Raw genomic sequence first — 12,428 nt, forward strand, 5'->3', positions numbered from 1 at the left:
CTTGAATCCAATCACTTGCTTTTAAATATGATGGTGGTGGATCAAGCTGACCTCCACGTGCGAGATGGTCGAGCGGAAGGTATCGAGCATGACCTTCATAAACATTTTTCCTCATGTGTTTGGAGTAGCGTGCAAGCGATTTCAGAGCGGGTCCACAAACAGGACAAGCATGGTACCCACTTGTAACAAGCCCTGCACGCGTGCATGAATATGTTAGTACAAGACATGCATGCAAAAGAGAGTAAAAAAAGCATAATCCCTCATTGTACATGTAAAGACATAACCACGTACCTGCGCACTCTCCATATCCTGGGTAGTCATGCATGGTCCACATCAAGATACCCCTGACGGAAATATCATTGGTATGCCTAGGAGCTCTGGAAATATCAAAGACCTGCACTCCTCTCCATAATATCTGTAACTCCTCTATCAAAGGTGCCATGTACATGTCCATGTTTCTTGCCTTGTACTTTCCTGGCACAAGTAGTGCAAGCATGAGGTGTCCCTTTTTTATTGTTAGCCATGGTGGGATATTGTAATTCACCACGACTATGGGCCATGTCGACCAAGATGTCGAGCGTAACCCGAAAGGATTCACGCCGTCCATGGCTAGCCCAAGATGTAAGTTGCGTGGCTCTCTTGCAAAGTCCGGCCACTGATTATCTATGTGCTTCCAAGCCGCACAATCTGCGGGAATCCTCAATGTGTGATCAGTGGACCGATGAGATGCATGCCATGTCATCAACTCCGCTATGGATTTGCATCGAAACATGTGTTGTATTCTTGCAATGATGGGAAAGTGTCTTAAGACCTTTACCGGTATCCTCTCACCCTGCAAGTCATCTCTATATCGTTGTTCCCCACACTTTGGACAACTAGCCAAATCTCCATGCTCATGACGAAAGAGAATACAATCATTACGGCAAGCATGGATGGTATCATAATCCATACCCACCATTGTTAGCATCTTTTTCGCTTCATCTCTTGATGCGGGCATGGTATTTGGTGCAGGCAACATCTTTTGGAGCAACCTATGACAAAGACACTATCCAAATGATGATTCTCAAAACAAACAATATCCAAATAATGAGTCAATCAAATTAATGCAAGGGCTAACCTCATTAAGGCCGAGACACTTGTATCCGACCACCCATACTGTACTTGTAGATTCAAGATTGAGAGACAAGCACGTAGTTTAGACATCCTGGCACCCTCGTACAATTGTGTTGATTGCAACTCTCGCATTTTCACCTCAGACTCTGACATCACGTGTACGTGGGATGTAGTGCCCCTAAAAATGGAATCCATCATGTCGACCATACCCTCGTCGTCATCTGGGAGACTACAGTCTTGTTGAAAGTGAGAAGGTATATGTGTACCCTCGTCACCCTCGTCATCCTGTCATAAGCTCATTCGTGTAAATAGAAGATCTTCTAATTCCGGGTATACAATAAGATTGCGAACTTAAATAGCTTTGACTTACCGATGATCCATCAACATGTGCAACACCAACGGGGGGTACTGGTTCCGGCTCCTCCCCATACATCCGCAAGTGGCGCATGATAATACGACGTTGATGTCGTACTTCTCGCTTGCAATGAGTGCAATGACAATATAACCTCTCCGTAAGCCACTTCGTGCTCCCGGGCGTTGGCGCATCATCGGATGAGCTTCCACTCGTCCCTTCCATCTACACTTGTAAAACCAAAACATAAGCATGAAGAGGAGATGTACACAATTATGAGCATAGCATGTTTAATTTGAGCTTCTCTTGAGGCTATATAAAAAGAATGACATTGCTATATAGTAAGGATTGAAACAAAAAATCCTATATAGTAAGGCTATGTAGTAAGAGGAGATATTGACAATTATAGGCATAGCATGTTTGAGTCACAAGAGGCCTCATTAAAAAACAAACAGTAAGCGTCGCTATATAGCGACGCTCTGTTCCGTCGCTATATAGCGACGATTTTAATTGAAAGCGTCGCTATATAGCGACGTTTTCAATTAAAAACGTCGCTATATAGCGACGAATAAGCGTCGCTATATAGCGACACTGTGGGTTAAAACCCGAAATGGCGAAACCCGCGGCGTTTTGCTCAAAGCTTTCCTAATCTCTAAACTAAGCTCTCCAAAATCTCCTCCCACCTATTTTCACTGACCTCCCATCTATTCCAAGCAAGCTCCTATCCTATTTCCCACTCCTCACCCTCCTCCTACCTCTTGTGCACCCTCTCTCTCCTTTTTCCCTCTTTGGTTTCCAGAAAGAAAGTTCTTCAAAAGGTGAGTTTTTTTCAACAATGTAGGTTGTTTGTTTGTTAGCTTTGGTTTTGTGAGTGTTTCTACTTGTATTGCTAAAGTTTTAAACTAGTTTTCATGCTTGATTAGAAAGGATTCAAACAAAAAACGAAATTTCATGAAAGAAAGCAAGAAACTCACCTCTTCTTTCTGTATTTCTCTTCCTTCTCTTCCTTCTCTTCTCCTCAATCTCTTCCTTTCCTTGTCTCCTCAATCTTCTCTTTCCTTGTCTCCTCAAAAGAAGTTGCTTTTGTGATCTCCTCTTTCCACTAACATCTTATTTGAAAAAATGGGGTGTTTTCTCTCTTTTGTAGGGCCAGTCCACTACACCGAGCGGGACATAGTCTCTCTTTTGTGGGCCCAGTCCACTACACCGAGCGGGACATACTTTTACAGGTAAGTGCTTCCTCTTCTTTCCATTTAAGCTTTTTGTTATTTGCATTGGCCTGCAGCTAGTGCCTTAAGCGCTAGCTGCAGTGATGGGCGTAGGAACCCTCTCTTCCCCCTTCTCTTTTTCTCATTTTCCCCCTTCTCTTTTTTCCCTCTTCTCTTATTCTCTCTTTCCCCCTCTCTCTTTTCCCTTCTCTCTTTCCTTTCCCCCTTATTCTCTATTTCCGCATCCCTCTTATTCTCTTATGCTTATGCTTCTCTCATTCCCCCTTATCTATTTCCCCCTTCTCTCATTCGCATAAGCTTCTCTCATTCTCTTTTTCCGCATGACCATAAGCATGAGCTTATGCTTATGCTTATGCATAAGCATAAGCATAAGCATAAGCATAAGCATAAGCTCATTCTCTTGCTCATTCATGAGCATGAGCTTATGCGTAAGTTTCCGCATAAGCTCCTTCTCTCATTCCGCATAAGCTCCTTCTCTATTTTCGCATGAGCATAAGCATGAGCTTAAGCTTATGCTTATGCTCATTCTTCCGCATCTCTCATTCCGCATAAGCTCCTTCTCTATTTTCGCATGAGCATAAGCATGAGCTTAAGCTTATGCTTATGCTCATTCTTCCGCATGAGCTTATGCGTAAGTTTCCGCAAGAGCTTATGAAAAAATAGAGAATGAGAGAAGCATACGCTTCTCTCATTCTCTTTTTCCGCATAAGCTCCTTCTCTCATTCTTCCGCATAAGCTCATGCTTATGCTCATTCTTCCGCATAAGCTCATGCTTATGCTCATTCTTCCGCATGAGCTTATGCGTAAGTTTCCGCAAGAGCTTATGCGGAAATAGAGAATGAGAGAAGCATACACTTCTCTCATTCTCTTTTTCCGCATAAGCTCCTTCTCTCATTCTTCCGCATAAGCTCCTTCTCTATTTCCGCATGAGCATAAGCATGAGCTTATGCTTATGCTTATGCTTATAAGCATAAGCATAAGCTCATGCTTATGCTCATTCATCCGCAAGAGCTTATGCGTAAGTTTCCGCAAGAGCTTATGCGCAAGTTTCCGCAAGTGCTCCTTCTCTTTTTCCGCATAAGCTCCTTCTCTTTTTCCGCATGAGCATAAGCATGAGCTTATGCTTATGCTTATAAGCATAAGCATAAGCTCATGCTTATGCTCATTCATCCGCAAGAGCTTATGCGTAAGTTTCCGCAAGAGCTTATGCGCAAGTTTCCGCAAGAGCTTATGCGCAAGTTTCCGCAAGTGCTCCTTCTCTTTTTTCGCATACGCTCTTTCTCTTTTTCCGCATGAGCATAAGCATGAGCTTAAGCTTATGCTTCTCTCATTCTCTATTTCCGCATAAGCTCCTTCTCTCATTGCGCATAAGCTCCTTCTCTATTTCCGCATGAGCATAAGCATAAGTTTCCGCAAGAGCTTATGCGTAAGTTTCCGCAAGAGCTTATGCGCAAGGAGGAGGTTCCTTTCCGCAAGAGCTTATGCTTATGCTTATGCTTATGCTTATGCTTATGCTTATAAGCATAAGCATAAGCTCATGCTTATGCTCATTCATCCGCAAGAGCTTATGCGTAAGTTTCCGCAAGAGCTTATACGCAAGTTTCCGCAAGTGCTCCTTCTCTTTTTCCGCATAAGCTCCTTCTCTTTTTCCGCATGAGCATAAGCATGAGCTTATGCTTATGCTTATGCTTATAAGCATAAGCATAAGCTCATGCTTATGCTCATTCATCCGCAAGAGCTTATGCGTAAGTTTCCGCAAGAGCTTATGCGCAAGTTTCCGCAAGAGCTTATGCGCAAGTTTCCGCAAGTGCTCCTTCTCTTTTTTCGCATACGCTCTTTCTCTTTTTCCGCATGAGCATAAGCATGAGCTTAAGCTTATGCTTCTCTCATTCTCTATTTCCGCATAAGCTCCTTCTCTCATTCCGCATAAGCTCCTTCTCTATTTCCGCATGAGCTTAAGCATAAGTTTCCACAAGAGCTTATGCGTAAGTTTCCGCAAGAGCTTATACCCAAGGAGGAGGTTCCTTTCCGCAAGAGCTTATGCGCAAGTTTCCGCAAGTGCTCCTTCTCTTTTTTCGCATACGCTCCTTCTCTTTTTCCGCATGAGCATAAGCATGAGCTTATGCTTATGCTTATGCATAAGCATAAGCATAAGCTCATGCTTATGCTCATTCTTCCGCATGAGCTTATGCGTAAGTTTCTGCAAGAGCTTATGCGTAAGTTTCCGCAAGTGCTCCTTCTCTTTTTCCGCATAAGCTCCTTCTCTTTTTGCGCATAAGCTCCTTCTCTCATTCCGCATAAGCTCCTTCGCAAGTTTTCGCATGAGCATAAGCATGAGCTTATGCATGAGCTTATGCTTATGCTTATGCATGAGCATGAGCTTATGCATGAGCATGAGCTTATGCGCAAGTTTCCGTAAGAGCTTATCCGCAAGTTTCCGCAAGTGCTCCTTCTCTCTTTCCGCATAAGCTCCTTCTCTTTTTCCGCATGAGCATAAGCATGAGCTTATGCTTATGCTTATGCATGAGCATAAGCATAAGCTCATGCTTATGCTCATTCATGTCCATGAGCTTATGCGTAAGTTTCCGCAAGAGCTTATGCAGAAATAGAGAATGAGAGAAGCATATGCTTCTCTCATTCTCTTTTTCCGCATAAGCTCCTTCTCTTATTCCGCATGCAAGTTTCCGCAAGTTTCCGCATGAGCTCCTTCTCTTATTCCGCATAAGCTCCTTCTCTTTTTCCGCATAAGCTCCTTCTCTATTTCCGCATGAGCATAAGCATGAGCTTATGCTTATTCATGAGCATGAGCTTATGCGGAAGTTTCCGCAAGAGCTTATGCGGAAATAGAGAATGAGAGAAGCATATGCGGATCTCATTCTCTTTTTCCGCATAAGCTCTTTCTCTTTTTCCGCATAAGCTCTTTCTCTTTCTCTTTTGCGTGAGCATATGCGGAAATAGAGAATGAGAGAAGCTTATGCTTCTCTCCTCCTCTATTTTCGCATATGCGGAAACATGAGCATAAGCTCATGCTCACCCATGAGCATAAGCATAAGCTCATGCGGAAAAAGAGAAGGAGCTTATGCGGAAATAGAGAATGAGAGATGCTTCTCTCCTTCTCTTTTTCTGCATAAGCTCCTTCTCTTTTTCCGCATGAGCATAAGCATGCGGAAACTCATCCTTCTCATGCTTATGCTCATGCATGTGCATGAGCTTATGCTTAAGTTTCCGCATAAGCTCATGCACATGCGTGAGCTTATGCGGAAATAGAGAATGAGAGAAGCTTATGCTTCTCTCCTCCTCTATTTTCGCATATGCGGAAACATGAGCATAAGCTCATGCTCACCCATGAGCATAAGCATAAGCTCATGCGGAAAAAGAGAAGGAGCTTATGCGGAAATAGAGAATGAGAGATGCTTCTCTCCTTCTCTTTTTCTGCATAAGCTCCTTCTCTTTTTCCGCATGAGCATAAGCATGCGGAAACTCATCCTTCTCATGCTTATGCTCATGCATGTGCATGAGCTTATGCTTAAGTTTCCGCATAAGCTCATGCACATGCGTGAGCTTATGCGGAAATAGAGAATGAGAGAAGCTTATGCTTCTCTCCTCCTCTATTTTCGCATATGCGGAAACATGAGCATAAGCTCATGCTCACCCATGAGCATAAGCATAAGCTCATGCGGAAAAAGAGAAGGAGCTTATGCGGAAATAGAGAATGAGAGATGCTTCTCTCCTTCTCTTTTTCTGCATAAGCTCCTTCTCTTTTTCCGCATGAGCATAAGCATGCGGAAACTCATCCTTCTCATGCTTATGCTCATGCATGTGCATGAGCTTATGCTTAAGTTTCCACATAAGCTCATGCACATGCGTGAGCTTATGCGGAAATAGAGAATGAGAGAAGCATAAGCTCATTCTCTATTTCTGCATAAGCTCATTCTCTATTTCCCACTCTATTTCCCCCTTCTCTCATTTCCCCCTTCTCTCATTCTCTATTTTCCCTCATCTCTTTCCCTTTCTCTCATTCTCTATTTCCTCATTCTCATTCTTTTCTTTCCTTTACATCTTCTTTCCCTCTTATCTTTCCCTCTTCTTTCCCTCTTTCCTTTCCCTCTTCTTTCCTTTCCCTCTTCTTTCTTCTTGCCTATGCCTATGCCTATGAGAATGCTCATGTTTGTTTATTTGTTTTCTGTTTTCGTGTTTGTGTCTATGTTAGACATGGGATCACGTCGCTCATCGGACGAGTACGGACAGCCTCGCAGGAGGAGAGCTCACGATCTATATGCTCCAGAGGACTTTGATTCCTCTCAGGCGACTACCCCGAGGACTACCCTTGGTCCGACTCCTCTCGGTCCTAGCACTGTGACTACCCCTGGTCCGACCCCTCTTCCACGTAGCACTGCGACTACCCCTTAGGGGACTCCTTTGCTAGCCGCGCATGGCTTTGTTGGGACTCCCGACGAGTTTGTAGCGCAGATGAGCGATGAGGAGGCAGCGAGATTCTTCTCTCTGCTCTCTCAGAGGACCTCCGCAATTCCTTCCCCTACACCGACGGGTGGACGTACAGCCCAGCCATCCCCTCGCGCCCCTTCGACCACGGGATCATCACCTGCGCATGCCTCCCGCAAGGGAAGGAAGAGTAGGATGGGCGGCTCATGTTGTGCTGACTCAGGAGATGTAGACGAGTCAGCACACTCACGCTCCTTTAGGTCTCCACTTGGTCCGGAGACACAGTATCAGTCAGGTCCCTTTCCCTCTCCTACTCCCACAGCTACTCCTCGATCTGGAAGCGATCGCGCAGCTTCCACTCCTTCAGACTCTGCTACCGTCAGTCCCCCTTACTCATCAGGGGATCTCTCCTATCAAATCACATCTGCCGGAGAGATAATAGAAGACAAAAAGGGCAAAGCAGTGATGGCCGCCATGAGGCGGTTGATGAGTCATCACTTCAAGAGCGGCATAAATATCGATTGGCGGTATCAAGATGGCCAAAAGAAGCAGGCGGTGATCGATGAGTTAAAACTCAGATTTCCTAATCCGCCAAATGTGGAGTTTAATAACAGTTATATGCTCGAGCGCATGGGTTTGGTCCTAAAGCATCGCAGATCAACCATGCGTACTTCCATTACAAAGGGGTTGTCTAAACCCAGCTGGGCAGACAAAGCTGATTGGAAGTACTTCAAGAAGCAACATAGGGACCATCCTGAAATGTTCGAGGGTCAGAGGAGGGCTGCGAAGAGACGGCTGGATGTCGTAGGTACTTCGCACTTTGGTGCAGGTGGACGGTATGCGTTCGAGGCAACCGTGGTAAGTTTACTTCTTTCCATTTAATGTATTGTTCTATTTGTTTTACTTACATATTACATGCACTTTAGCTAACTCTAACTCTCGTAAATTGGATCCACAGCAAGCTGCGATGGGTCGTCTTCCTACGGATGCAGAGACGCGGCGCGCATTTCGGATAGGAACCAAGCCTTGGTTCATTGAGCAAGAGGCAATGGGAGCGACAGTCGATTGGGCTGAGGTGGCTGCTCGCACGGTATAAGTTTACTCCTGCTTGTAATCTCACTTTTTAATTGAAGTTCCAATCTAATTTTCGATTTATATGGTTCACTCTCAGGGTCAAAGCTCAAGCGTCCCATCATCAGAGACGAGCGATCAACAGGGGCAAGGATCAGACGCAGGTGCCGATGACGAAGGAGAAGACGCAGGTGTCGGGGACGAGGGAGAAGATGCAGGTGCCGAGGACCAGGGAACAGCCCAACAAGACGATTCGGATTCGGATTCGGATTAGTAGTGGTAGTAGCATTTTTCATATCCGCTCGTTAGAGCCATTTTGTATCGCCCTTTCACAGGGTAATTTTGTTTCAAACACATTTGTATATGTATATGCATTTCTTCCTCATCGTTCACAAGAACACTTTTGTATCACCCTGCAAGCAAGGGAAATTTTGTTATAAAAAACTTTCTTTTGTAATTACAAAAAAAAAAAAATGGTTAGTGGGGCTAAACAGGGCTTTCTTTTGGCCCTGTTTAGCCCCACCAACCATTTTTTTTACCTTTTTTAATCGTCGCTATATAGCGACGTTTACCAGTGTCGCTATATAGCGACGATTAACAGAGTCGCTATATAGCGACGTTTACATCGTCGCTATATAGCGACGTTTACATCGTCCCTATATAGCGACGTTTACATCGTCGCTATATAGCGACGATTAATAGCGTCGCTATATAGCGACGGTTTATAGCGACGCTCCTTTTCCGACGATTTTAACGACTTTTATAGCGACCTTTGCGCCCGTGAAAAAAAAAAAATTTAATGTAAAAAGCGTCGGTATTTCCGTCGGAAAATGGCCTATGCCTTGTAGTGAATATCCAAATAATGAGTCAAATTAATGCAAGGGCTAACCTCATTAAGGCCGAGACACTTGTATCCGACCATCTATACTGTACTTGTAGATTCAAGATTGAGAGACAAGCACATAGTTTAGACATCCTAGCACCCTCGTACAATTGTGTTGATTGCAACTCTTGCATTTTGACCTCAGACTCTGACATCACATGTACGTGGGATGTAGTGCCCCTAAAAATGGAATCCATCACGTCGACCATACCCTCGTCGTCATCTGGGAAACTATAGTCTTGTTGAAAGTGAGAAGGTATATGTGTACCCTCGTCACCCTCCTCATCCTATCATAAGCTCATTCGTGTAACTATAAGATCTTCTATTTCCTGGTATACAATAAGATTGCAAACTTAAATAGCTTTGACTTACCGATGATCCATCAACATGTGCAACACCAACGGGGGGTACTGGTTTCGGCTCCTCCCCATACATCCGCAAGTGGCACATGATAATACGACGTTGATGTCGTACTTCTCGCTTGCAATGAGTGCAATGACAGTATAACCTCTCTGTAAGCCACTTCGTGCTCTCGGGCGTTGGTGCATCATCGGATGAGCTTCCACTCGTCCCTTCCATCTACACTTATAAAATCACAACATAAGCATGAAGGGGAGATATTGACAATTATAAGCATAGCATGTTTAATTTGAGCTTCTCTTGAGGCCATATAAAAAGAATGATGTCGCTATATATAGTAAGGATTGAAACAAAAAATCCTATATAGTAAGGCTATATAGTAAGAGGAGATATTGACAATTATAAGCATAGCATGTTTGAGCTTCACTTGAGGCCATATAAAAAAAATGAACAGTAAGCGACGCTCTATTCCGTCGCTATATAGCGACGTTTTTAATTAAAAACGTCGCTATATAGCGACGCTGTGGGTTAGAACCCGAAACGCCAAAACGCGCGGCGTTTTCCTCAATCCATTCCCTAATCTCTCAAGTAAGCAACCCAAAATCTCCTCCCACCTATTTTCGACGACCTCCCATCTATTCCAAGCAACCTCCCACTCTATTTTCCACTCCTCACCCTTCTCCTACCTCTTGTACTCCCTCTCTCTCCTTTTCCCTCTTTGGTTTCCTGAAAGAAAGTTCTTCAAGAGGTGAGTTTGTTTCAACAATGTAGGTTGTTTGTTTGTTAGCTTTAGTTTTGTGAGTGTTTCTACTTGTATTGCTAAACCTGTAAACTAGTTTTCATGCTTGATTTGAAAGGATTGAAACAAAAAACGAGATTTCAAGAAAGAAAGAAAGAAATCTCACCTCTTTTTTCTGTATTTCTCTTCCTTCTCTTTCTCCTTGTCTCCTCAATCTCCTCCTTTCCTTGTCTCCTCAATCTCCTCCCTTCAAGAAGTTGCTTTTGTAATCTCCTCTTTCCACTAACATCTTATTTGAAAAAATGGGTTGTTTTCTCTCTTTTGTAGGGCCAGTCCACTACACCAAGCGGGACATACTCTCTCTTTTGTAGGGCCAGTCCACTACACCGAGCGGGACATACTTTACAGGTAAGTGCTTTCTCTTCTTTCCATTTATTATTTTTGTTATTTGCATTGGCCTGCAGCTAGCGCCTTAAGCGCTAGCTGCAGTGATGGGCGTAGGAACCCTCTCTTCCCCTCTCTCTCTTTCCTTCTTCCCCCTTCTCTTTTTCTCCTTTTTCCCCCTTCTCTTTTTTCCCTCTTCTCTTATTCTCTCTTTCCCCCTTCTCTCTTTCCCCCTCATCTCTTTTCCCTTCTCTCTTTCCTTTCCCTCTTATTCTCTTATGCTTATGCTTCTCTCATTCCCCCTTCTCTATTTCCCCCTTCTCTCATTCGCATAAGCTCTTTTTCCGCATGAGCATGAGCATGAGCATGAGCATGAGCTTATGCTTAAGTTTCCGCATAAGCTTATGCTTATGCATGAGCTTATGCGGAAATAGAGAATGAGAGAAGCTTATGCTTCTCTCATTCTCTATTTCCGCATAAGCTCCTTCTCTTTTTCCGCATAAGCTCCTCTTAACACTATATTGGAGAATTTGGGAATCTCCCAAGTACCACTTTTAAGTAAAGGGTTAAGATTTAACCATGTGGCCAAAACTTGAACCGTTATTTGAAAGTGGGACTTGGGAGGATTCCCTAATATGGTATTTAGGATGGATTCCACTTTCAAGTATGGGGTTTAGATTTGACCGTGTGGTTAAATATTAACCATATTGAGACGTCCCAAACTATTTGAAAATTCCCAAATTTCCTTAAATAGAGTTTCTTTCTCTTTTTATGCATAAGCTCCTTCTCTCTTTCCACATGAGCATAAGCTCATGCTTATGCTCATGCATGAGCATGAGCTTATGCTTAAGTTTCCGCATAAGCTTATGCTTATGCATGAGCTTATGCAGAAATAGAGAATGAGAGAAGCTTATGCTTCTCTCATTCTCTATTTCCGCATAAGCTCCTTCTCTTTTTCCGCATAAGCTCCTCTTTCTCTTTTTACGCATAAGCTCCTTCTCTTTTTCCGCATGAGCATAAGCATGAGCTTATGCTTATGCTTATGCTTAAGCATAAGCATAAGCATAAGCTCATGCTAATGCTCATGCACTAGCATGAGCTTATGCTTAAGTTTCCACATAAGCTTATGCTTATGCATGAGCTTATGCGGAAATAGAGAATGAGAGAAGCTTATGCTTCTCTCATTCTCTATTTCCGCGTAAGCTCCTTCTCTTTTTCCGCATAAGCTCCTCTTTCTCTTTTTATGCATAAGCTCCTTCTCTCTTTCCACATGAGCATAAGCTCATGCTTATGCTCATGCATGAGCATGAGCTTATGCTTAAGTTTCCGCATAAGCTCCTTCTCTTTTTCTGCATAAGCTCCTCTTTCTCTTTTTACGCATAAGCTCCTTCTTTTTTTCCGCATGAGCATAAGCATGAGCTTATGCTTATGCTTATGCTTAATAAGCATAAGCATAAGCATAAGCTCATGCTTATGCTCATGCATGAGCATGAGCTTATGCTTAAGTTTCGGCATAAGCTTATGCTTATGCATGAGCTTATGCGGAAATAGAGAATGAGAGAAGCTTATGCTTCTCTCATTCTCTATTCCCGCATAAGCTGAATCTCTTTTTTCGCATAAGCTCCTCTTTATCTTTTTATGCATAAGCTCCTTCTCTTTTTCCGCATGAGCATAAGCTCATGCTTATGCTCATGCATGAGCATGAGCTTATGCTTAAGTTTCCGCATGAGCTTATGCTTAAGTTTCCGCATAAGCTTATGCTTATGCATGAGCTTATGCGGAAATAGAGAATGAGAGAAGCTTATGCTTCTCTCATTCTCTATTTCCGCATAAGCTCCTTCTCTTTTTCCGCAT

The sequence above is a fragment of the Dipteris shenzhenensis genome, chromosome 5 (genome assembly GCF_047967505.1).
Source record: "Dipteris shenzhenensis isolate YYH24624 ecotype China chromosome 5, Dip_SZ_1.0, whole genome shotgun sequence".
In the NCBI taxonomy this organism is placed as follows: Eukaryota; Viridiplantae; Streptophyta; class Polypodiopsida; order Gleicheniales; family Dipteridaceae; genus Dipteris; species Dipteris shenzhenensis.